This window comes from Podarcis cretensis, assembly GCF_951804945.1.
Source record: "Podarcis cretensis genome assembly, chromosome: 3".
Taxonomy (NCBI): domain Eukaryota; kingdom Metazoa; phylum Chordata; class Lepidosauria; order Squamata; family Lacertidae; genus Podarcis; species Podarcis cretensis.
In genome coordinates, this window is record NC_137172.1 from 122,569,556 (window position 1) to 122,595,258 (window position 25,703).

Sequence of the window (25,703 nt, forward strand, 5' to 3'; positions counted from 1 at the left end):
ACTTAGTTACAAAGTGTCTACCCCATATGGGAGGTTAATCCCAGTGACTGCAGACTGGCAGACTGCACAGGTAAGGCCACACCTACCTCTAGTCACATGCAAGAGGAAGTATGTCCCAGCCCAGGAGGAAACAGGAAGTTCTGACTGGCTGGACCAAACATCCCCTTGCATGTCCACTCTAGGAAGACAAGGAATGTTGTATTTGACTGCTACCTATGTATCACATCCCACAAACTCGAGAGTATGGAAAGGGCCCAACAGGCAGGGCTGGCCCACCTTGAGGCAAAGTGAGGCAACTGCCTTGGGCAGCAGGATCCAAAGGGGCAGCAGATCTGGCCTTCAACAAACATATTGCCCGCTGCTGCTTCTACTGCTGCAGTGCTCTCTGGAGTCCATATCTTCTGCCTTCTCAGCAGCCTCCACGCCCCGTGCCACCTCTACAGCATCCTCTTGGCGAATAGGAGGTGCTGCTGGTCTTTTCCCATCCTTGTTCCTGATGTAGATATTGATTCCCCCTTTGCTCCTGATGTTGATCTTAACTCACCCCTTCTTCCCTGGCAGGGTATGTGCACCATTTTTTGGTTCACTGCAGGTGCCAAAGTATCTTCCACCTGCTCTGCCACCAGCACCACCATGTACCTTGTCTGCCCATTGTTTTCTTGAAATGTGGTGGTGACCTATTCTGTACTCTCTTCACAGTAAAGGCAGTTGAGTTATATGAAACTTTGCACATAACAAAAGTATTACACCATAGGGCAGCCAAACCTTCAACCCTTACAACCCATAGAATGCAGACACAAGAGAAGAAAGAAGCCCGTCTCCAACGTCTAATAATATAGTGTTTTAAAGGTCCTTTTGGAAATAAGAGCAGTGAGATAAGATGCAAATCTGAAATGCCAAATCATGCTGGTGTTTTTCTCTCTTTAGGCAGTGTGAATAAAAAAAACATTAAGAGGTGGGCAGGATTACTTCCAGTGAGACTTTGTGGCTTCCAATAATCTGTTCTTAACCACTCCTGATATATTTACTATGCTGTTTTTGGAACCTGTACAAACCAGAGCATGGGGTTTTGGAGTGGATGGTGTGGCATGATAGAGGTGTCTGAAGTATTTGTAGAGGGTTGCTCCAGTGCTGTTAAGCTGAGTGTTTTCAAGTGTAACCCCAGAGATCAAGGATAGGCCATTTTCATGCCAGGTTTCACTCAGTTGGGCCAACAAGGCTTGTGTAAGTGTGCCTGCTTTTGTTTTGGGAAAACCCACCTCATATTCAGCGACATTTTCTGCTCTGCTGCATTTGAGTTCTGCAGAGATATCACCTGGGTACTTATATATTCCCACAATGTTTTATATCCCACCTTTTGGTCCCCAAAAGGGCCCTCAAAGCAGAGGCAAACAATGCAGTTACAGAGTAGGCAAACATCAAACAAAGAGGGAGAGCAAGAAGTTCAAAATATTGAACAAACCTGTGCAACCTAAATGAAGGCAAAATACACCCAGGATTTGTTCACTCAACAGGAGGCTGCAACCAATCCCAGTTCCCCAGCAAACACACCTGCACGCTGTACTCATTTGCAGGCATGTTTGCATCAGAATGTGCATCATCACAGTAATCTCTAAACCAATCCCTTAAATTGGATTAGTAGCATATTACTCCCATTTTACAGAATTGGAGCTAGTGATGAGAGATAGCAGCTTGCCTGAAGCTACATAATCAACCATTTAGCAGAGATTAGATCATGCTAGTAATCACTCTAGTACATGAATATGTACTCGAATCTTCCATTCCTGGGTAAGGTGATTGAGAGAGTGGTTGCTGAACAGCTTGGTAGGTTTCTGGATGAAACATCTGCTCTGGATCCATTCCAATCCGGCTTCCGCGCTGGTCATGGGACCGAGACGGCTCTGGTCGCCCTAACAGATGATCTCCGCAGGCAGCTGGATCGAGGCGGGTCGGGGCTGCTGATTCTTCTAGATCTGTCAGCAGCCTTCGACATGGTCAATCACAAACTCCTGGACCACCGCCTTGCCGACGTGGGGATCCAGGGCACAGTCCTTCAATGGCTGCGCTCGTTTCTCTCTGGTCGGGGACAGAGGGTGGCGCTTGGGGGGGAATTGTCATCGCGCCACTCCTTGGTGTGTGGAGTGCCTCAGGGTGCGATTCTCTCCCCGATGCTTTTTAACATCTTTATGCGCCCCCTCGCCCAGCTTGTCCGGAGTTTTGGGCTGGGTTGCCATCAGTATGCTGATGACACCCAACTCTATCTGTTGATGGATGGCCATCCTGACTCGGCCCCAGACACACTGGCGAGATGTCTGGAAGCTGTGGCTGGATGGTTACGTGGGAGCCGGTTGAAGTTAAATCCTTCGAAGACAGAGGTCCTCTGGCTGGGGTGGGACGATATGGGATTGAGGGGGCAACTCCCATCTCTTGCGGGGGTGCAATTAGTGCCAGCACCGTCCGTTAAGAGTTTGGGTGTAATCTTTGATACCTCCCTCTCTATGGAGGTGCAGATTACAGCTATAACAAAGGCGGCTTTTTTTCATCTCCGCCAAGCTAAGCAGTTGGCCCCTTATCTCTCTCGCCCTGACCAAGCCACTGTGATCCATGCGACGGTCACCTCCAGACTGGATTATTGTAACTCGCTCTACGTGGGGCTGCCCTTGAGACTGACCCAGAAACTCCAGCGGGTGCAGAATGCCGCGGCGAGACTCCTTATGGGGTCTTCGCAGCGAGATCACATTCATCCGGTACTATACCAGCTGCACTGGCTCCTGGTGGAGTACAGGATCAGGTTTAAGGTGCTGGTTTTAACCTTTAAAGCCCTATACGGCCTAGGACCCTCGTACCTATGGGACCGCCTCTCCTGGTATGCCCCACAGAGAAACCTACGGTCTGCAAATAATAACATCCTCAAGGTCCCAGGCCTCAGAGAGGTTAGGCTGGCCTCAACTAGAGCCAGGGCCTTCTTGGCTGCGGCTCCAATCTGGTGGAACGCTCTGTCACAAGAGACTAGGGCCCTGCGGGACTTGACATCTTTCCGCAGGGCCTGCAAGACAGAGTTGTTCCACCAGGCCTTTGGTCAGGGCGCAGCCTGACTCCCTCCTCTGGCAACCTGCACAGAATTTTGCTTAATCAGTTGCCATTAATTTGATTTTAATTAATTTTTATAATGAAATATTTTTAGAATGTGTGATTATTTGATTGTTTGATTATTTGATTATTGTTAGCCACCCTGAGCCCGGCTTCGGCTGGGGAGGGCGAGATATAAATAAAAAAAAATATTATTATTATTATATGTACTTTATTCAAGTTGTAGAATTTTGGCAGTGCAAATTTTGGGTTGAGGGGGCACAAAGTAGACATAAATTGCATATGCACAATGAGTTTTGGTCATGCCTGGTTTTGCGCACCTTTTCTCTCTCTCCACAGTAATGTGTTTGAAGGAACAGCTGCCAATAGGATATTAATTATCGCTACACTGATAATGTTGCAACTAGTATTCTGCTGTAAGAACAGCAACGTTCAGTTTTGAACCCAACATCTTCCAACCTAATTATCATTAACAATGTTTTTCAGGATGCCATGGTCTCGAACAGCTGTTGTTTTTCTTCTTGCATCTGGCAGGGAGTATAGCAAACTCTGCCGCCTGCCTGAACTAGAACGCCATTGTTCCCATTAGACGACCCTTTCGTTTGCTACTCCAGAGTGGTGATTCTTCCATCCCAGCTAACAAAAGAAAATGTATTTTTGACCCACCATTTAACCCACACTGTGGAAACAATCTTAATGTGATTGTTTCAGCCACATTCCTGCTTCAGCCTGGCCATGGACAAGAAGTCCTGAACCAGCTACTTATTCAGGTGAGGCCACAAGCTTACAGGCTCTTCTTCTCCATAGTGGCTTATAAGCCTCTGAGGGAGTCATGATTGGGAGGCAGAGGAGAATCCAAAAGAAGGTGGAGGCTGCTGGAGGATGAAGGCCGGGAGAGGCAGGTTGGGTTGTCTACTCCTCACCTCTACCCCAGAATGAGCTGGTCTTCTCTGCTTTGATGGGATGGCAATAAAAGGACACCGCCTGTTCACTTAAAGGAAGGAAGGAGCCGCTGCCCTGAGTCCTGTGTAGTGTGTGAGACCCTGGGAACTGCAACAAAGGTAAATCATGCAACTAAGCATGCTGCTCATTGTCACATTATTTCAGAATAATTATTTTATTACTTTCCTTCCTAATAATATCTTATTATTATGGTGTACTGAAGTTTTCTTGGGTTAAGATTTATCAACACTGATATATTTGTATTTTTCAATAAGTAACAGAAATAATAACAAACCCATAAACACTAGAATCGGCAATCAATAACCTAAAAGAGAAGCCTGCTGGCCTCAAAAGATGCTGCCTTTCAAAAGTAACCACGAAGCTATAACCTCATTGAGTGTAAACAAATTAAGCTCTTGTTTTGTTCTAAAAGTGACCATGGTCATGGGGTTCCTTTCACAAATTAAACAGTTGTTTTGGACAAATACTGGGAGAAATTTATCTAACAACACACTGATAACAGCAGTCACATTACGCAGCAGCCATTTTAAGTAAGGGTGTCTGTCGCAAGGTCATCCTAATAGCCCACCAGCAGCAACAAAATGAGTAAAGCAATAAACTACCCAGCTAGAAGGAACCTTGAAGCAAGCCACAGAAACACTTAAGAAGTTACCGTATCACTAAGCAAAGTCTAGGCTTTCCAGAATGCCATGAAATCCCATTAAGAGGTGTACTGGATTTAAAATTCCAGTGCTTACTTACAGTACTTCAACTCTGAAACTAGTTTATGGTTTGGAAAGTAAGTTAATAGATGCCTCCCAAAATTCCATATAGAAGTTCTTAAAAGCCCTGAGCTTTCTTTTTGCCCTGGTCAAAATATTTTCAAGATTCAATCTTAGAGATAGAAAGACACAAGATTAACACATACCCTCCAACATTTCTCCAATAAGAAGACAAAGCGGAACATTCCAGAATCAAATCAGAAACAGGGACGGCTTCTGTAAATCTGGGACTGTCCCTGGAAAATAGGGACACTTGGAGAATCTGTTAACAATCAACTTGTGAAGAGGAAACAAAACTTGAACATTAATTTTTCCCTATATGTTCAAGTTTTAAAATACACACTTATTTTTAAGTAGATCAGTGTGCTCATATGTCTCTAGAAAGTAGGTGAAAATGGCATTACATTCTTTTAATTGCCATCAGCTAAAAGTGGTGGACTCCCATAGAGCAGCTAGAGGGGTTTTCTCACTATTTTTCCTTCCTATTTTTTGTTTTACCTTCATTAATTTTTAAGTCTAAAACTTAAGGAGGCAAAACTGAATGCATAATAAAAAGAAAGAACCAAGGTTATTCTTCCCAGGTCGCAATCCACCTGTCTAATTTTAAATTCAGTCCAGTGATAGCTGGTCAAGCTAGTAAATATTGGATATCTATGTATGGAGTTATTTAGTAAACAGAATGGAGAGAAGAGTCAAGGTCATGAGCTATGCGGCAAATATTTCTAGTTTACTAGAAGTAGAATGATAAGCTCATGCTATATCAACGGGTGCAAGATATTTCAGGAACCAATGCTAAGATTATTATGTCGTAACAACAACCTCACAATTATGTGTATTTTTATTCAGAAGTAAATCAATGGGGTTTACTCTCACAACTGCTGCCTTAAGCACCTTTTAAAAAGTCTGACAGCACAGCTGCATGCATATCTTACTTGGTATGTTCCGTGAAGCTTACACCTATTATGCAGAATGGCAATCTTAACATGTGTTTGTAGACACTCCTCTGAGAGTTCACATATGTTTATCGGCAGCTAGACCTTGTACAGAGGGCACACTTCCTTGTTAAATTCATTACAACGATGACAGAGTCTTCACTGCTTACAATGCGTTTACTTTCGCCACTTTGTTTTGTGTAGCAGTCAGAATTAATCAGCATTTGTTCCCAGTGACAATTACATTATATACATTGCATCATTGTATTACTGGAATATATCAGTTGGCAATAGCTGACATTGTGAATTGAAGTAATAATAAAAAAATAAAAACTTGTCTGCAAAGACACTCAAGAAAAACTGAATTTTGTGATCTGGATACTGCATGAGGAACGGCTAAGGGAGCTGGGCATGTTTAGCCTGGAGAAGAGGAGGTTAAGGGGTGATATGATAGCCATGTTCAAATATATAAAAGGATGTCACATAGAGGAGGGAGAAAGGTTGTTTTCTGCTGCTCCAGAGAAGCGGACACAGAGCAATGGCTCCAAACTACAAGAAAGAAGATTCCACCTAAACATTAGGAAGAACTTCCTGACAGTAAGAGCTGTTTGACAGTGGAATTTGCTGCCAAGGAGTGTGGTGGAGTCTCCTTCTTTGGAGGTCTTTAAGCAGAGGCTTGACAGCCATATGTCAGGAGTGCTCTGATGGTGTTTCCTGCTTGGCAGGGGGTTGGACTCGATGGCCCTTGTGGTCTCTTCCAGCTCTATGATTCTATGATTCTATGATTCTATGTAAATTGAGCAAATCTGTATATATTTGCTAATTTGCAAAATCTATTCTGCTTCTCTTAATCCTGGAAGAGAAAGAACGAGTACTGTGCAGCACTCAAGCTCTCCCTTCTCCTGAGCATCTCAACAAAATCCTATTCTGGTTTCTGAAATTTCCCATATATTTTTCACACCTACCTTCTCAGGTTTTGTAACCTGCAAAAAAAGAAAAATCTAGCAACAATCGACTTATCTTGATTTGTTAATTTATTAATTTGATAACTGTTGCATTGGCATTTAGTGATGTGGATAATGAGCTATGCAGGGCTGCAAAAATGACACTGAAACCTATTCTGGATTTCTGCTTGCACTCGGTCTCTGTTTTGGCAAGCAGCATTTTGTTTTGTTCTGAAGCACCAATGCTCACTACATCCCTGGGTTTAGATCAGTGCTGGCATTAATTAGAGTGGAATTTCCTCAAACGAAATAAGAGATGGCCCTGACTCTCTGCAGCATTACTTCAGGTTTACTGTAGTCTAATTTCTAATGGAAATTACGCTGGTATAAAATTAGAGCAGCATATCAGTGGATCAGGCCCTGAGGTAAACAGCTGCCTTTGCAGTCAGCACACTACTGGGGCTTGACCTTGCTGCTATTAAAGTCAATTGCAGAATTCTCATTAAGATAAACAGGAACGGGCCTGGAACGCAGCCTACTTCCATGCACCCCCAAGATACCAAAAGACAAGAGTGTTGTCAGCCAGCTAATCAGCCTGATTATGGACACACACAAACATGCAAACATATATATGTCATTAGGACTTTGCAGCATGAGCAAGTGTCGCTCTATCTATGGTATGCCCTGGTGATTTTCTCAAAGATGCCTCATATGAGAGAATTCTGACTGATTATACTGACAGCTGGTTGAATTGTCTTAATCCTGAGAGCACCAAAAGCATTTCTTTCCATTTTACCTCAGTGCCTGCCAGCCCTTTCCACGCTCTTTGTTGCTTTCCTCAACTAAAAGGCACATTAGCAATGATGACTAAACTTTTTTAATCCCCTCCCCCTAAAAAAGAACTAAATAACCTCTTGTGTGCAGGATATTTACTGCTTTAGGGCACAATCTGTTGCTGCAGTTCTGACTGTTGCTGAAGCACTTATTGTTATTATATGCGCCTCAGAAACAAGGCGTTCTGTCTTGTTTTTCATCTGTGAAGGTGGTGATTTATTGATAATACTAATCTTGTTTGAGAGTTACAGAGCTAGTGAGTCAAACGTGTTTAAAGAGAGAGAGAAAGAGGGGGAAGAAAGTCTCACATCCCCAACTTTTCCTCATGGTGAGTGATGTCTATGGGGTGGGGAATCATAACTGCGTGGACAGGCGGAGTCCCCCAAACCCTGGGCAGCCCCCAAGTGGAATAACGACTCAAGACAACGTGCTATGGGAATAAAATGGGACACAACTTTATCATGTTTCAGATGTAGGTAGACCTTGGCTCGGGGACGCAGGTGGCGCTGTGGGTTAAAGCCTCAGCGCCTAGGGCTTGCCGATCGAAAGGTCGGCAGTTCAAATCCCTGCGGCGGGGTGTGCTCCCGCTGCTCGGTCCCAGCGCCTGCCAACCTAGCAGTTCGAAAGCACCTCTGGGTGCAAGTAGATAAATAGGGACCGCTTACCAGCGGGAAGGTAAACGGCGTTTCCGTGTGCGGCTCTGGCTCTGGCTCTGGCTCTGGCCAGAGCAGCGATGTCACGCTGGCCACGTGACCCAGAAGTGTCTCCGGACAGCGCTGGCCCCTGGCCTCTTAAGTGAGATGGGCGCACAACCCCAGAGTCTGTCAAGACTGGCCCGTACGGGCAGGGGTACCTTTACCTTTACCTTAGACCTTGGCTCAGGCACTGGGCGTTATCCCTCCCAGTCCCCTGCCGGGGATCTGGGGAATATTAGGGTTATACAGTGGGGTGGGTGGGCTGGCTCTGGAGAACATATGTTCAAGCAGAGAGAGCCCACCCCGTTACGCTGCCATCACAGGGGAGAGCAATGACAACCTCTAGGCGTACGGTCAAAGCCTCCCCTCAAAAACCCCGTCAAAGCCTCCCCTCAAAAACCCCTTTAACGGGGAACCCTGATATTGCCACCGCAAAGAGGAAGGGGGCGTGGGTCACTAATACATGCCCACCCCTATTTAGGGAAGAAAGACTAAAGGATTCCGCCCAAGGCCTGAAACCGCCAAAGTTGTGACGTTTTGCTAAGGGAAATTCAAAACACATAGCAGCGCCCGTGTACCTGTGGAGAAAAGGTTAACCTGCAAAAAAAGTCTTAACTGAGGGTGGGTAGGGTGGGAGAAGCTCTGGATCCAACTGACGATTCCCAGGTAAGATCCTCCCCCTATTGTGTGGGCAGGTAGTCTCTCCCCCTACCTGGCCTGAGCACCTTGGCAGCGCCTCCCCAGGCGGGATTGGGCAACAGGTTGAGGTAAGTGGAGACCTCTAGGTATCCCACCCGGGGAAGGCGAAGCCAAGCTTGTGCAAATGGAAACCACATAGGGTCCAGGGGGCTGCGCGCGACCACGCAAAGGGCGTCCCCCATTTAATGTGAGGAGCGGTCATTCTGACCTCAGCTGTTCCTCCCCACCCTACACTCCAAGGTCACTGTTGTGCATTGGGTGCAGGACCCAAAATGGCAGAGAATTTTTGTTGGGGTGGCAGCCAAAGTTGCTGAGCTTTTCCAAGGTAAATATACCCCCCGAAAGCAGACATTATGGGGGGGGGCAGGCTTCGGTTGGGAGGCAGCCTTCTCCGGGGCAGTGCAGAACCTCAGGTTTTTTTTAGTACTTTCAATGCTTTTCAATCAATTTGTGGATCGGGGGGGGGGGCAGCTGTCCATGGAAAAGGTGGAATCAATAAAAAATGGTTCCTACCATGCACAACGGGAACCAGCTTCCGGTTATGCCAATGGCACTTTTAGATCCAAGCAGGAATCTTTGGAAGCTTAATATATTTATTATGCTCCATGGAAAGGAGTATAGAACGCAGCAGTATATGGATTTCTAACAGCAAAGCGATGCATTTTCTGCTGGATGAAAAATGCACATTTTAAAGTTTAAAGTTCCTGTCATGTTTAATGGACAAATATTGCATCACTTAGGGCTCATCCACACTTCCACTAAACATCAATTGGTTTTCCTGAGGATTGATGCTTGTTTTGATTCAGTGGTAAACTGTGAGTTTTCCCTGGGAAAGCAGTGAAATAAATGAAAAACTGCTCAGACCCAGGCCTAGAAAGCAACTGACAAGCAGCCCATGAATGTTCCAGTGCCCTGTCTATCTGGGTCACTGTCCACAACCTTTTCACCAATGAATGTGATCATTTACTTCAATGGAGGCTTAGCGCCCTCTGTGTGGGACTGAAGGTGCAGTCAATATATCCATATTGGGAGAATTCTATATTTCCTTACTTTTCCCACTGGGCAAGTGGATGACTTATAGTGCGTATATCTTCCTAACCATAGCAAGTTGTTTTGTGTCTTCTTTCACTATGAATTATTCATCAGATTCAGTCTAATGTGACTGCTAATTCTAAAACCCGCAGTGTGCAAATAAACAACTTGCCCCCTAATATTAGCTCCTGACCATGTTTTCTCTAAAACTAATTATCTGTCATAGATATCTGAGTTCAACAACCACTAGGAAGAAGTGAAATTTCTTAATTGCTAGTAATTTCCTAAAACAGTGATTGAACTGTGGGAAACTGCCTGTGACTCACTGTCAATTAATTGTGTAATAAATTATCTCTAAATTTGTAGTGTTGTAGATTTATCCTAAAAATCATACCATTTTGCTATGTGGAAGTAATTCTGAAACTCAAAATCATTTTTTTCTCATCATAGCAAATTTCTAAGCATCTGGTTTGCTTGGTCCTCCAGTGCATAAGAGCATTGACTGGAAGCAGCATCAGTGGCCCAGCTCGGGCAGAACAATGCAATGTGTGCTCCCTGGAAAGAGAACTACTGTAGAAATGGAGATGAAGAAGAAGAGGAGGAGGAGGAGGAGTTTGGACTTGATATCCCACCTTTTCACTCCCCTTAAGGTGTCTCAAAGCGGCTCACAATCACTCTGTGAGGTGAGTGGGGCTGAGAGACTTCAGAGAAGTGTGACTAGCCCAAGGTTACCCAGCAGCTGCATGCGGAGGAGCGGAGATGCGAACCTGGTTCCCCAGATTACGAGTCCACTGCTCTTAACTGGTACACCATGCTGGCTCACCATGCTATATCCCCACTTAGAGTTTCTGTTTTATAATAGACATTCCACAGCAGTTGTCATTCTCACACACAGCTTTATTGCAGTCCATAGACCCAAAATACACAGCTGAACAGTAATATATATCAGCAGTTATTAAGGCGTAAGAGCAGCCTTGCTAGCCAATGGAGGAGCTTTAGCCTGTACATACTGATTTCTGATTTTTACTGCCTCCGAGAGGAATTTTGCTACAGCCAGTGTAATAGTATCAGTCTTATCCTCAAGGAGAACCTTGACATGAATAGAGTCAGCAATTCCAGGTTGTTCTGTTAAAATTGGATTTATTCGATGCTGTCTGACCTGTTTATAAAGGCTACAGTGTAATAAAATGTGTTCCATACATTCAGCATCCTGGGAACATGGGCACAGCCTATCTTGGTATGGGGCACCAGTCATTCTTCCCCTCAGCACTTCAGATGGGAAAACATTGTATCTGGCTTTAGAGAACAGACGGTTAGATACGGTCACATTCTTAAGGGAGTTATCAAAAAAACCTGTGGTATTGGATTCCTGCACAGATGGGCCACAGGTCATTGTCATTCTAGTTTGCTACAAAACAAAGCATCTTGTGACACTTTAAAGGTTTGTTGTGATATACATGTTTTCATCGGCTAGAGCAAGGGCAGCCAATGGGATGCTCCTCAGATGTTGAACTCCAACTCCCATCATCCCCAGCCAGCATGGCCTACGGTTGGGGATGATGGGAGCTGTAGTCCAACAACATCTGGAGGGCAGCTTGTTTGCTACTGGACTATTATTATTATCCTTATTATTTATTAAATTGGTATACCGCCCTTCATCCGAAGACCACAGGGCAGTTCACAACATAGACTTTAGCTCCACAGATGTTCAAAGATTAAGCAGACATTTTTCAAAAGCTACTTATTATTCAAGCAAGCAATAGCCATTCATATTTTATTTATTAAATGAACAATTGCTAGTTTCTTTGTTGTTGTATTGTCCACCTGTCTTCATTTCAGATGGATTCAAATGAAAATATTTTCATTTCAGGTGTAGCCTGGGCATGCCCATAGAACCACGCAGGACATATAGCTCCCACGTTACCTTGTTTTGATATTTCCTGTTAACTGCATAGTTGTGCCATCTGCCTAAAACTAGAGTGAGGAATTGTCAAGGGTTTATTAAGAGTCATTGTTCTGTGCTATGCATATTCAGAAGAAAGTCCCACTGTGTAGCAGGTTTAGTCGTTGTTTGAGGACTATCCCTGCCTCCAAGTCTGGTCCTGACTGGAAGGATACAGTAATCAGCAAGGGAAACCCACATGACCTGAAAGTGTTGCTGTGCAATGCCAGGTCAATGATGAATAAAACCACTGCCATCCACGACCTGATTGTGGATGGAGGATTTGACCTGGCATGTGTGACAGAGACCTGGTTGAATGAGGCAGATGGGCCTGTCCTTGCCGCTGCCTGCCCACCAGGTTTCTCTTACGCACAGCAACCCAGGTCATGTGGGCGGGGAGGGGGGGGTTGCAGTGATTTTTAGGAAGTCATTAGTCTGCACCAGGCGTCCTATTGGGAAGACCCAGTTTTCTGAGTGCATGTTCTGGAAGTTGGGCAATAGGGGCAGTACAGGATTCCTACTGGTGTACCGACCTCCCCGCTGCACCAAGGATTCCCTGCCCGAGCTGCTTCAGGTCGTGGCGGATATGCTCCTGGAGACACCTAGCTTGGTTGTCCTGGGGGATTTTAACATCCATGCCGACACGACCTTACAAGGGGCCGCTCGGGACTTCGTGGAAAGCATGGCCTCCATGGGGCTGTCCCTGAATAAGTCTGGCCCAACTCATAGCCACGGACATGCCTTAGACTTGGTGTTTACCTCTACGGATGTTGGTGATCTGACATTAACTAAAAGCGAAACAAAAGAAGTGCCATGGTCAGATCACCTCCTGGTGCAACTGGACTTCTCCGCAACCCTTCCCCTCCGCAGGGAGGTGGGACCGATTCGGATGGTCCGCCCCCGCCACTTAATGGATCCAATTGGCTTCCAGAGAGTGGTAGGGGATGCTTTATCCCAAGTTGATGGCCTTTCAGCTGATTCCCTGGTGGCACGCTGGAATGCGGAGTTAACCAGGGCTATTGACTGTCTGGCTCCGAAGCGCCCTCTCCGATTGCATGGAGCCCGGACAGCCCCGTGGTTTTCCCCGGAGCTGAGGGTGATGAAACAATCGTTGAGACGGCTAGAGCGCCGGTGGCGGAAAACTCATTCTGAATCAGACCGGACACGGGTTAGAGCTCAACGTCGAGCCTACCAAGTGGCAATGGCGACGGCGAAGAGGGCCTTCTTCGCCGCCTCCATTGCATCTGCAGAAAACAGCAGCAGGAGACTTTTTCAGGTGGTTCGCAGTTTATCGGAACCACCTGTACCACCGGGGCCTGGTAGGGACCCCAAGATCTCCTGCAATGCTTTTGCAAAGTTTTTTGCAGATAAAATCGCTCAGATTCAGAAGGAGGTAGACTCCACAGTGGGAGCAGGGCCAGGGCGGGAGAGTGCTAGAGTTCCGTCTGGTCCTGTTATATGGGATCAATTCCAATCTGTTACCTCCGAGGATGTGGACAGGCTGCTTGGACGAGTGAAACCGACCACCTGTCTCCTTGATCCTTGCCCATCCTGGCTGATAAAAGCGAGCCGGGAAGGGCTGGGCGATGGGCTTTGCGGGGTGGTGAATGCTTCCCTCTGTGAGGGAGCCTTCCCAGACCCGCTGAAAGAGGCGGTCATTAAACCGCTTCTTAAAAAAACATCTTTAGACCCGGCCAATTTGACCAACTATCGCCCAGTCTCAAATTTGCCATTCTTGGGCAAGGTGATTGAGCGGGTGGTTGCTGAACAACTCCAAGCACGCCTGGAGGAAACGGACCATTTGGATCCCTTCCAATCGGGATTCAGGCCTCACCATGGGACTGAAACTGCCTTGGTCGCACTGGTTGATGATCTCCGGCGGGCTAGGGACAAAGGTGAGAGCTGTCTCCTAGTTCTGCTGGATCTCTCAGCGGCCTTTGACACCATCGACCATAACATCCTTCTGGACCGTCTAGAGGGGCTGGGAGCTGGGGGCACTGTTATACAGTGGTTTCGCTCCTTCCTCCTGGGCCGTGTTCAGAAAGTGGTGGTGGGGGATGAGTGTTCAGACCCTTGGGCCCTCACTTGTGGGGTACCTCAGGGTTCCGTCCTCTCCCCCATGCTTTTTAACATCTATATGAAGCCGCTGGGAGAGATCATCAGGGGGTTTGGACTGGGTGTTCATCAGTATGCAGATGACACCCAGCTCTACCTCTCCTTTAAATCAGAACCAGTGAAGGCGGTGAAGGTCCTGTGTGAGTGCCTGGAGGCGGTTGGAGGTTGGATGGCGGCTAACAGATTGAGGTTGAATCCTGACAAGACAGAAGTACTGTTTTTGGGGGACAGGAGGCGGGCAGGTGTGGAGGATTCCCTGGTCCTGAATGGGGTAACTGTGCCCCTGAAGGACCAGGTGCGCAGCCTGGGAGTCATTTTGGACTCACAGCTGTCCATGGAGGCGCAGGTTAACTCTGTGTCCAGGGCAGCTGTCTACCAGCTCCACCTGGTACGCAGGCTAAGACCCTACCTCCCCGCGGACTGTCTCGCCAGAGTGGTGCATGCTCTGGTTATCTCACGCTTGGACTACTGCAACGCGCTCTACGTGGGGCTACCTTTGAAGGTGACCCGGAAACTGCAATTAATCCAGAATGCGGCAGCTAGACTGGTGACTGGGAGTGGCCGCCGGGACCACATAACACCGGTTCTGAGAGATCTGCACTGGCTCCCAGTACGTTTCCGAGCACGATTCAAAGTGTTGGTGCTGACCTTTAAAGCCCTAAACGGCCTCGGTCCTGTATACCTGAAGGAGCATCTCCACCCCCATCGTTCAACCCGGACACTGAGATCCAGCGCCGAGGGCCTTCTGGCGGTTCCCTCATTGCGAGAAGTGAGGCTACAGGGAACCAGACAGAGGGCCTTCTCGGTAGTGGCGCCCGCCCTGTGGAACGCCCTCCCATCAGATGTCAAAGAGATAAAGAATTACCTGACATTCAGAAGACATCTTAAGGCAGCCCTGTTCAGGGAAGTTTTTAATATGTAATGCTGTACTGTTTTTAACACTGATTGGGAGCCACCCAGAGTGGCTGGGGAAACTCAGCCAGATGGGCGGGGTATAAATAAATTATTATTATTATTATTATTATTATTATTATTATTATTATTATTACTGTGTTCAGTGGAGTTTAGTCTCACGCACACAGCACTGCAAAGGGTCAGCAGCAGGTGGTGGGTGTGGCAGCGCCCCTCTCCCCTCTGTCTTGCCCCTCCCACTCTCCCGCCCAGTAAGCAGCAGCAGCAGCGACTTGCCTGCCGCAGGGTCAGCTTGCTGCCCAGTGCTGCTGAGAGTACAATACACCAAACATGGTTCCAATCCAAATCTAATCTCTTTTCACTAAATCTAAATGGAAGTGGCACCTTGCATCTGTCACAGCGTTCACCACAAAGTAGTAGAAGAAGAATTGGGCCAAAAAAAAGAAGGCTAGGTCTTAAAAGGGCTGCCAGTGCATGTACTGTGAGGACAGAAACTATTCAGTCCAGCGACACAGCCGCCATGTTCAAGGTCAACACTCTTGCTTGGACACGCATACCTTCCTGTATTCTGCTAGAAAAGTGCTTTCTCAGGCCCTCCACCAGTCACTTTTGCCTTTCATCTTCTCAGAGATAATTTCTGAATTGTATGCCTCAGTTGAGTTTTAAGCATCTTTATAACACAGACTACATTTTATAGCAACAATCTCCAACACAGATATTCAATGTCTATAATGAATATTATTTTCAATACCCATAACTTATCTTTCTGGCTTCATTTCCTTCTGTCAGTGTTGTAAAGTGTTTTATCACAACATATAGCAAATGCAGCATGACTGGTTCCAAATTTCTAAAATTTGGATTTCTTGGCTTTTAAGATAAAAACAAAAACTGGCTTATCTTACAATACTTTCATTCATGGCATATGTAGATGTGCTGTGTGTTTTTGCATATGTAATATCATAAATTACATCCATAAATACAGCCGAACTGTTGAGCTGTCATACTGCCTTCAGTCAGTTTTTTCTTTGAAGTCGTGCTTTATTGCTTGGGTACTATGATTTTATGACTTTGATTGCTATAATAACATCAAAACACAGTGCAGCTTTTAAATATATTCACTTCAGCCTTTGTTCTTAAAAGAGACCAGTTATTTATTTCTGTCCTCTGAAGAATCTCGTAATCCAAGCAGTGAGTCAAATGTCAGGAATGCTGGTAAAAATGACAAAAGGATTTCCACCCCAGTGAAAGAGATAAAATCAGCATGTGCGTGACTGTGATATGAACATAACTAAATTTTATACATGTCAATTTGTGGATAAAAATATTGGAACCCAAATTACTTTTGATTGCTGCTCAAGGCTCTTGGAGTATTGCTATTTTACTAGCAAAGGTATTGTAGTCCCCCCCACCCCATAGATACAGTAAAGTTATACATCATGGTAACCTACATATTAACTAGCTCAGGATTGCATTGAGCTATAATTACTCCAAAGACCAGGGTGTGCTCACATGAAGGCACTCCTTGTGTCAAATTACACCTGTGTATTGCAAATGTGACCATTGCTGAAGTCTACTTCTGATAGCGTGCATCTCACATCAACCTCCAAAACTGTCCCCATCAGGACAATTTGACTTCAGTGACATGGTACTAGATCTACTGCAAAGATTCTAATGCTCTGGAGAAAAACTGTAGGACAGAAGCTTCCTGCAGAAACACATCAATAGTTCTCATTAAACTATCTAAATTCCTCCTTGGTCAAATGGACCAAAATCTGTACTTGGATTCAACCTGTTTGGGAGAAACAAACATGTATAATATTGATTTTGATATGAAAGTCCAACATGTGCAAGTAATTAACAATTTTGCAAAATAGAAATCACAGCTATAAATGCTAGTAGAAGCTGCTTGTTTTAATGGAAAGCAAAAGAATGGTCATATAGGGGAAATGTAATCTTCCTTATTGTACTTTACTACACTCAAATATGGAAACTGAATCAACCTTGCTCAGTTGAGGACTGCACTTTTGTGAGGATGGAGGATGGAGCAAACTTGTTTTCTCCTGCTCCAGAGAGTAGGACTCCAAGTCAATGGATTAAAATTGCAAGAAAGAAGATCTTGACTAAATGTCAGGAAAAAACTTTCTGGTGGATAAAAGATGTTTGACGGTGGAACAGACTCCTATGAGAGATGATAGACTCTCCTTCCTTGGAGGTTTTTAAGCAGAGGTTGGATGGCCATCTGTCATGTATGATCTAGTTGAGATTCTTGCATCGCAGGGGGTTGGACTAGATAACTCTCAGCATCCCTTCCAACTCTACAATTATATGATTCTGTGAGGTTTGACAGTTACACAAAGATACCAGAGCTGTCTATTTGTAGGAACATTGCAGACAATCTAATTAAAGGATATCAGACAGGGGAGAAGGCTTGCTCTATAATCCCATTCCCACCCAGTCACTGCCTGCTAGAAGAACTGAATGCAAAGTAACTATGGATCAGTGGAAACTGGGTGAATACTGCACCATACACAGCAAGTTTCCACCATACATACATGGTGAGAGGGTGCCCTGTAATGCCACATCACAGACTCAAGGCAGTCTTCTTAAGAATAAATAAGTACTTTTGTGTTTCTTGAGTACATTGATCCATGGTTGCTAGGTCACTAAAAAAAATGCAATAGTATAATTGATATCACCAAGCAAATATTTAATTAACACAAACAATTATTCATGTTCATCTGAAGAAAAAGTGAATTTAAAATTTATTTAGTTTAATTTGTGTTTTACTTTTCTCTACTAACGAAGCCTAATGAAGTGGCTCACAATATGATAAAATCACTCCTGTTTTAAATAAAATGAACAAATAGAAAAGAAAAGAAAATTTAATTTAAAGAACTAGTGACATGCAATGTTCTAAACAAAGACAAATTCTAAAGATGGAAGTGATAAAATCAATGGAACACCTTCCCACATAAAAATGTATCTATATTAAAAGTCTCCCAAAAGAATGGAGATGGATTTATGCAGAGGAGATGTGATACAACCAATGAAAAAGGCCCTGCTGCTCCTGTTCATTCCTTACTGACGACTGTCATTCTTTGGCAGAGGGGACCCTGCTCTTGATATTTTAAGTGGGGGAGAAAGTTTTCCTAAGGGTTTTTGGGTTGTATCACACTGCGGAAGGAATCAGATATCTAATCTGGCATCTCACCATGTCAGCTGGTTTCTGTTCTGTAAAGGATCCTGAACTGAATCTTCATAATTTTTCTTTTATCACAATAAGGACATTTTAAAAATACTGTACAAACATAAAAAAATACTTCTGACTAATTATTTGATTAAATGTCCCAGGAAATTATAAAGATGGAGTGCCTATTCCCAAATGATTATTAAACTGCTCATTTGGACTCACAGGTTGAATACTAATCTGGATATTTTTCTTCTTCTATATTGCATCCTTGTCTATAAACTTGGGTCAGTAGACTAGAAGCAATAAGCACGAGTCCTAATAAGCACGATTTAGTCTGCAAAATTTTGCATAAAATCTATATCTCCCTCCTGTGAGACCCTCTCAAATAAATTGCATTAATTCTTATATTTGCTGAAACAGTCTTCCTCCTTGCTAGACCACTTGCCTCCAATTATGGGAAGTGGGAAATGCTTTAAAATACCAGATTCTGGCATGACATGCTTGAAAATCTTTGGGGGATGTTAGTTTGTGTTTAATAACTAGTCCCAAATTGTGCCTGGTGGGGCTCTTCTGTGGAAAACAAAGCTTTCCGAACTGCTAGCAAAAACACAGCATTATCATATGGCTGCTATCTGTCAAGGAGAGAGCAATTCTGTAACTGAGAGGAAAGAAAGATTTTGGCACGGGGTGGGGGGTGCAATTGGGAGAAAAGAAATGTGGCAGCAGTAGAAAAGTCGTTGCATTAAAATGGGTTTCTTTCTAAGCAAATATCAGGGGGAAACATCTCTGCTTTTATTTACAGATCTGCTCTCCTCGGGCTTTACAAGGCTTTAGACAATCTGTGTTGTCAAAGTTCTAAAAATTAGAACTATGATTATTTAAAACAATGAACATGTTACTTGCCAGAATTTCTGCTGGGCATGTGGAATTTTTCTTTGTTCTGCCAAGCATTACAATTTGCAGCTAGAAGATGCACCACAGAGAACTCCTCATCCGCTAGCACAGAGCAGTTGTGTTGTGTTTGGGTTCTTCCACCACCCCTCCTACAGAGGCTACTTTAGCGTCACTTTGAGAATTTTGTTTTATTTTCTATCAGACAGATGCTTGCTTCTGGGTGTAGGAAAAGTGCAAATTGAAAACTAAACATCACAGGAGAGGGAGAGAGTGAAAAAAATAAGGGAAATCTCTGTTGAATAGAACTGGCTTGAAGCTGAAAATGGGGGCAGTCATCATGGAAAAGCAAGAGAGAGGGAAACACATTGCAAAGAATGCTCGTGTGTCATAACTCTGGGACGAGAATGAGCAGGTCCCCTTAAAAAACATGGTTTAACCTCAAAACAAAATAAAAAAATTCCTTCCAGTAGCACCTTAAAGACCAACTAAGTTAGTTCTTGGTATGAGCTTTCGTGTGCATGCACACTTCTTCAGATACACTGAAACAGAAGTCACCACTCATACCAAGAACTAACTTAGTTGGTCTTTAAGGTGCTACTGGAAGGAATTTTTTTATTTTGTTCCTTCTGTTTCAGTGTGTCTGAAGAAGTGTGCATGCACACGAAAGCTCATACCAAGAACTAACTTAGTTGGTCTTTAAGGTGCTACTGGAAGGAATTTTTTTATTTTGTTTTGACTATGGCAGACCAACACGGCTACCTATCTGTAACTGGAACTATGGTTTAACCTCATTACTGCTTCATTAATAGTCTCCATCATAGATGTAGCTCCAGATCCCATTTCACTCACACACTTTCCCATCTATAAAATGGGGATGGTGCAGATTTCTCCCATGGGATTATGGATGGAAAAGCCATCAAAGATCGTGACACATTTTGCCAAGAGTTATATGTACTGTATCTGGTCATCATCTCTTTGTGACTGTGCACAGTGCAGCCACCTGCCATTTCAGCATGGCAAAACAAGTGCCACGGTCAGGGCCATGGCGCAAAGATCCCACCGGCCCCCCACCCTCCATTTCCCAGAGTTGTCTACCTTTTCCCAAGCCTCTGCTGGGATCGCTCTCCTCCCGCAGAGGCTGGGGAAGGAAGCTGCACATCCGCCAGGTGGCAGGGCGCAGCTTCCATCCTAAACCTCTGTGGGGAGCTCTCTCCTCCCGCGGAGGCTTGGGAGGCAAGCTGCACGCCTGCCAGCCATATGGCTGATGGGGCGCAGCTAGCGGGCGTGCAGGAGGGAAAGGGGAGGCCGCCGGCAAAGCCATGCAGCTCCTCCACTTGCCGGGGCTCCCTGAGAGGCGCAATGCACCAGTAAGTCCAATGGGAAAGATGGCTCTGGCCATGGTGTCTGTTCCCGGACCTTCTTTAGCCGCCTTGGCCCGGGAGGATGACCACTGTGGTCTCATTTCCAAAGCCAGGGGTGTCTAACCTGTGGCCTTCCAGATATTCCGGGATTACATGACTGTTGGCCATGCCTGCTGAGGCTAATGAGAGGAAGTCCAACCTATGGAGGGCCCTCAGGGCCCTAGGTCAAGAGAACCAGCAAGCTCCCTCCTCTCTCAACCACTGTGGAGGCTGATACCAAAGATAACGACAGAGAGAGCAAAATGAGAAATCTTTCATGCGCCCATGGAAGAGTTCTCTCCCCACTCCTGCAATTACTTCCCCACCCTGCTTTATTTCATGCTCTCCACTGAGCTTTTTTTTCCTAAAAGAAGTAACTCATACAACGCTAAGAAATAAACAACCTCTCATTTCTACATCATTATTGACAAAAGTTCCAAAATGTGAGGATAAAAATTATGAACAGGTGAGAACTTTTTTAATTAGTGAAGGGCTTAATGTCATGTCACCACCCATTATTGTGGGTCCACTATTCTTTTCCATGAATTAATAAATTAATCAGTAATATAAAAGTAAATATTGCAAAGCAAATCCCACATATTATAGCAAGATAATTTATAAAATCATAGAATTGTAGAGTTGGAAGGGACCCAAGGGCCATCTAGTCCAACCCACTGCAAGGCAATGTACTGTTAATTACAGTTGTACCCAATTTCCCCCCCCCCCCTAAGCAGGACCACTGAACTGCAATCTAGAGAATTGCACTGCAGCTGTACAAAAGTCCTCCCCACATTATGAATGCCTGATGAAAACTGTTCCTTCAACTGGTCTTTGCACATGCACCCTGGCTCTTCTTTCTGAACATTTGCTATGCAAAAAATCATGTATCTGAACATGAGTAATTAGTACCAAAAGCTTGCTATACACACCACAGATTCAGATATCCAAACAGAGAGCATTTTTTACCTCCTTGTTTGCCTTTTGCTTACTAGCTGAGGAACTGCAGTGATCTGTACTTTAGTAAGATTTCAGAGGGTTTTCCTGGACTTGGCGGGGGGTCAAAATTCCATGGTCATTAGAAATTTCCCCATAGGAAATTTGATTCATTGTGTGAATGCTCACCTAACATTTTCAGTGGATCTTTTGTATTTGGGGACTTGCATGTACCGAGGTTTTATATGTACCGAGGTTTGTCTCCTGGAGTAAATTAATGCAATCCTGGCAGCTCTTCTTCCACATTTCACTAGCAGCAGACTCCAAGTGGTTATTCTCTTGTTTTTTTGGGTTGTTGTTTTTTTAAAAAAACAGACATCTGAAAATCAGCTTCTACATCCTGCTTTTCAGAATGTTTAAACCACACCCATATATTTTTGGTGTTCAAAACCATGCAGAGGAAACACAGCCCAGAATAACTAAGGAGATAGTACAAGAATACTTGGCTAGTTTAGATGTATTCAAGTCTCCAGGGCCAGATGAACTGCATCCAAGAGTATTAAAAGAACTGGCAGATGTGATCTCAGAACCACTGGCAGTCATCTTTGAGAATTCCTGGAGAACAGGCGAAGTCCCGGCAGACTGGAGGAGGGCAAATGTTGTCCCTATTTTCAAAAAGGGGGAAAGAGAGGACCCAAATAATTACCGCCCAGTCAGTCTGACATCAATACCAGGGAAGATTCTGGAGCAGATCATTAAGCAAACAGTCTGTGAGCACCTATAAAGGAATGCTGTGATCACCAATAGTCAGCATGGATTTCTGAAAAATAAGTCATGTCAGACTAACCTGACCTGATCTCGTTTTTTGACAGAATTACAAGCCTGGTAGATGAAGGGAACACAGTGGATGTAGCCTACCTTGATTTCAGCAAGGCATTTGACAAGGTGCCCCATGATATTCTTGTAAAGAAGCTGGTAAAATGCAGACTTGACTATGCTACCACTCAGTGGATTTGTAACTGGCTGACTGACCGAACCCAAAGGGTGCTCATCAATGGTTCCTCTTCATCCTGGAGAAGAGTGACTAGTGGGGTGCCACAGGGTTCTGTCTTGGGCCCGGTCTTATTCAACATCTTTATCAACGACTTGGATGATGGACTCAAGGGCATCCTGATCAAATTTGCAGATGACACCAAACTGGGAGGGGTGGCTAACACCCCAGAGGACAGGATCACACTTCAAAACAACCTTGACAGATTAGAGAACTGGGCCAAAACAAACAAGATGAATTTTAACAGGGAGAAATGTAAAGTATTGCACTTGGGCAAAAAAAATGAGAGGCACAAATACAAGATGGGTGGCACCTGGCATGAGAGCAGTACATGTGAAAAGGATCTAGGAGTCTTGGTTGACCACAAACTTGACATGAGCCAACAGTGTGACGCGGCAGCTAAAAAAGCCAATGCAATTCTGGGCTGCATCAATAGGAGTATAGCATCTAGATCAAGGGAAGTAATAGTACCACTGTATTCTGCTCTGGTCAGACCTCACCTGGAGTACTGTGTCTAGTTCTGGGCACCACAGTTCAAGAAGGACACTGACAAACTGGAACGTGTCCAGAGGAGGGCAACCAAAATGGTCAAAGGCCTGGAAACGATGCCTTATGAGGAACGGCTAAGAGAGCTGGGCATGTTTAGCCTGGAGAAGAGGAGGTTAAGGGGTGATATGATAGCCATGTTCAAATATATAAAAGGATGTCACATAGAGGAGGGAGAAAGGTTGTTTTTCTGCTGCTCCAGAGAAGCGGACACGGAGCAATGGCTCCAAACTACAAGAAAGAAGATTCCACCTAAACATTAGGAAGAACTTCCTGACAGTAAGAGCTGTTTGACAGTGGAATTTGCTGCCAAGGAGTGTGGTGGAGTCTCCTTCTTTGGAGGTCTTTAAGCAGAGGCTTGACAACCATATGTCAGGAGTGCTCTGATGGTGTTTCCTGCTTGGCAGGGGGTTGGACTCGATGGCCCTTGTGGTCTCTTCCAACTCTATGATTCTATGATTCTATGTACACATTTTTTTTAAGTACCTTTCACTACTATATTTTAAAGTTATTTTTAAATTTCTAAGCCACTGAAGATATTCAGTCAGCACCATTAACTACAATTTTCAGACTCAAAGAATATTTAAATTTCTTGAAATTACCTGGACAAACTAGCAAGACTGTGCTTTTCACATGCTGCTGTTACTTGATCAAAGGTATTTGACCAACCTTTATTAGATCAAAGGTAATCTATCCTTCCCAAGCAAGTGAGCCATTAATGCCCCTATCGTTAAAAAGATTCCAATGAATATTTAAAAGATGATTTGTACAACCATCAAAATTTAATATTATTATTTGAATTCAGCTTTTTCTGGCTGTAGCACCCAGATAAGCATCTTCATATAAGAAGGTAAAGGAAGATTAAATGACATGAAGTCTGGTTCCTGAATAAGATTAAATTAAATTAAATTAGGTCTTTCGACTTCTAAATCATCTCTCAGGTTAAAAATACAGATCATCTAGATATTTAATCTCATGAAATAAAAAAGTGTTATGCCTGAGAACCATGAAAACGACTCCAAATAAAAATAGTTTTGCAAAAGTACTGGAAAACTCTCAGGACCAGATCACATTATAATTTTGATACAATTCCCCACCACTCAACTCACACCTGACTCTATGTGACACATGCATACAAACAAGCACCACCACAATGCAGGAGAGAAGTAGCCACCATTTTCTGCCTTCACAAAGCAGCATTTATTCAGTAGCAGCTCCACCACCAAACTTTTGTTGGGGTCCTCCATTACCCTCCTTCAGACTATACTTTACTGTAACTGTTGCGTGTTGAGACCCAGAGACCTCCCCCCTAAATAAATTCACACATGACTCAAATTTTAGTTTTGGTTTTTGGCAGGATTTAGGCCACAACTCTATTGATTACAGAAGGTGAGATTACAGAGCATAGGCTCTGTTTCGACTAGCTCCCTGCACCCTTGCAGGTAGCACTGATCCAGAGCTCTATCATAGGTCAGCCAAGGGTGAACACCTGGGAAGGCAAAAAGCCGGGAACAGACTATGGTCACCACCCAGATGCCCCCCTGGACTCAGGCACGGGCACAACCCCCTCTCAGGGGTTGACCAAACCAGTTGAGTCCCTGGATTCCTTTAACGGAATACCCTTCACATAGGGATGGCAGGACCACTCTCCCATCCCTATCACCTGAACCAGTGCCTATCCGCCACACGAGCACCGCGCTCACCATCAACCACTCACACCTGTAACCAACCCCTTAACTCCGCTGACACGGAGGTCAGCCACAAATCATTCCCAGTTACAGACAGATGAACCCCACCAAGCCTGTAAAGGGACGCATCACGGAAGGTAATGCCCGGGTGACGGATCACCGTCCTGCCGATGGCCAGAACCTTCTTGGCCACTGCGCTCTGCACGTGCCTCCTGGCCCTTTCGGTGGCAGCTGGGCATCGCCTACCAGACCACACACATCGCTGCAACAGCTGCAACCAAAAATTTTGAGTCCAGGAAGAGCTGCCTTCAACTCTTCCAAGTCCTTCATGTGGGTCTGCAGGCTCAAGCCGGGAGCTTCCGGCAAATTGTTCTTGCCCAGCTGCACCACCATCACCGCAGGCATGCCTTCTGCAGAGACCTTTGCCCACACCATTGGGAGAAGCTCCTCCCACTGCATTCCTCATCTGGACACCCAGGAGACACACACGTGGTCAGGAAGTCTGAGCCTGCATCCAAATCCAGACTCTGCCACCCTCCTGCCGGAGCAGTGGGCAATGCTGTGCCCAACTATCCAGACATGCAGGGTAGGTGGACTTAGGAATGAACAAAAAACATTAATAACTGCACCTCAGCGCCGCATCCGAACATAACCCTTGTATGCATCAGATTTCCAGCGGCCCAGATCTTCGATCCTGTCAACGGACAGACCCCAGTGTGCAGCAGTAGTAGCTACACCAATACGGAAAGAATGAGGTGCAAACTCACTGGCCAGCAGGCCACACGCTGCAAGCGCCTTGTGCATTACTGCAGCAAATTGATGCCTCTTTAATAGGAACCCATCCTCATGAACCAGGAAGGGATCATCCCCAGGCGGGCGAAGTGACAAATATCTCTTGCCATCTTTCACTGGACAAGGGCCAGGCTTACCAGTGGCAGGCAGCCTCATCAAGGCGATTCTGCTCAACTGGTCCATTTTGGAATTTCAAATAGTGAGCACCAGCTCAGCATCAAAAGGCTTAATGTCCTGCAAAAGCAAGCCCCTGGGAGCCCTTCCCTGTGCTGACTCCAGCACCACTTTGC

General features: G+C 45.0%; 1 long non-coding RNA gene across 1 annotated transcript in view; it reads right to left on the reverse strand.

Moving 5' to 3' along the window:
- LOC307212742 overlaps positions 1-25,703 on the reverse strand; it is a 580,424-nt gene that overhangs the window by 367,110 nt on the left and 187,611 nt on the right. Inside the window, exon 2 of the long non-coding RNA XR_013837164.1 lies at positions 6,129-6,533. This is a non-coding gene — a long non-coding RNA (uncharacterized lncRNA). The remainder of the gene's footprint in view (positions 1-6,128; positions 6,534-25,703) is intronic.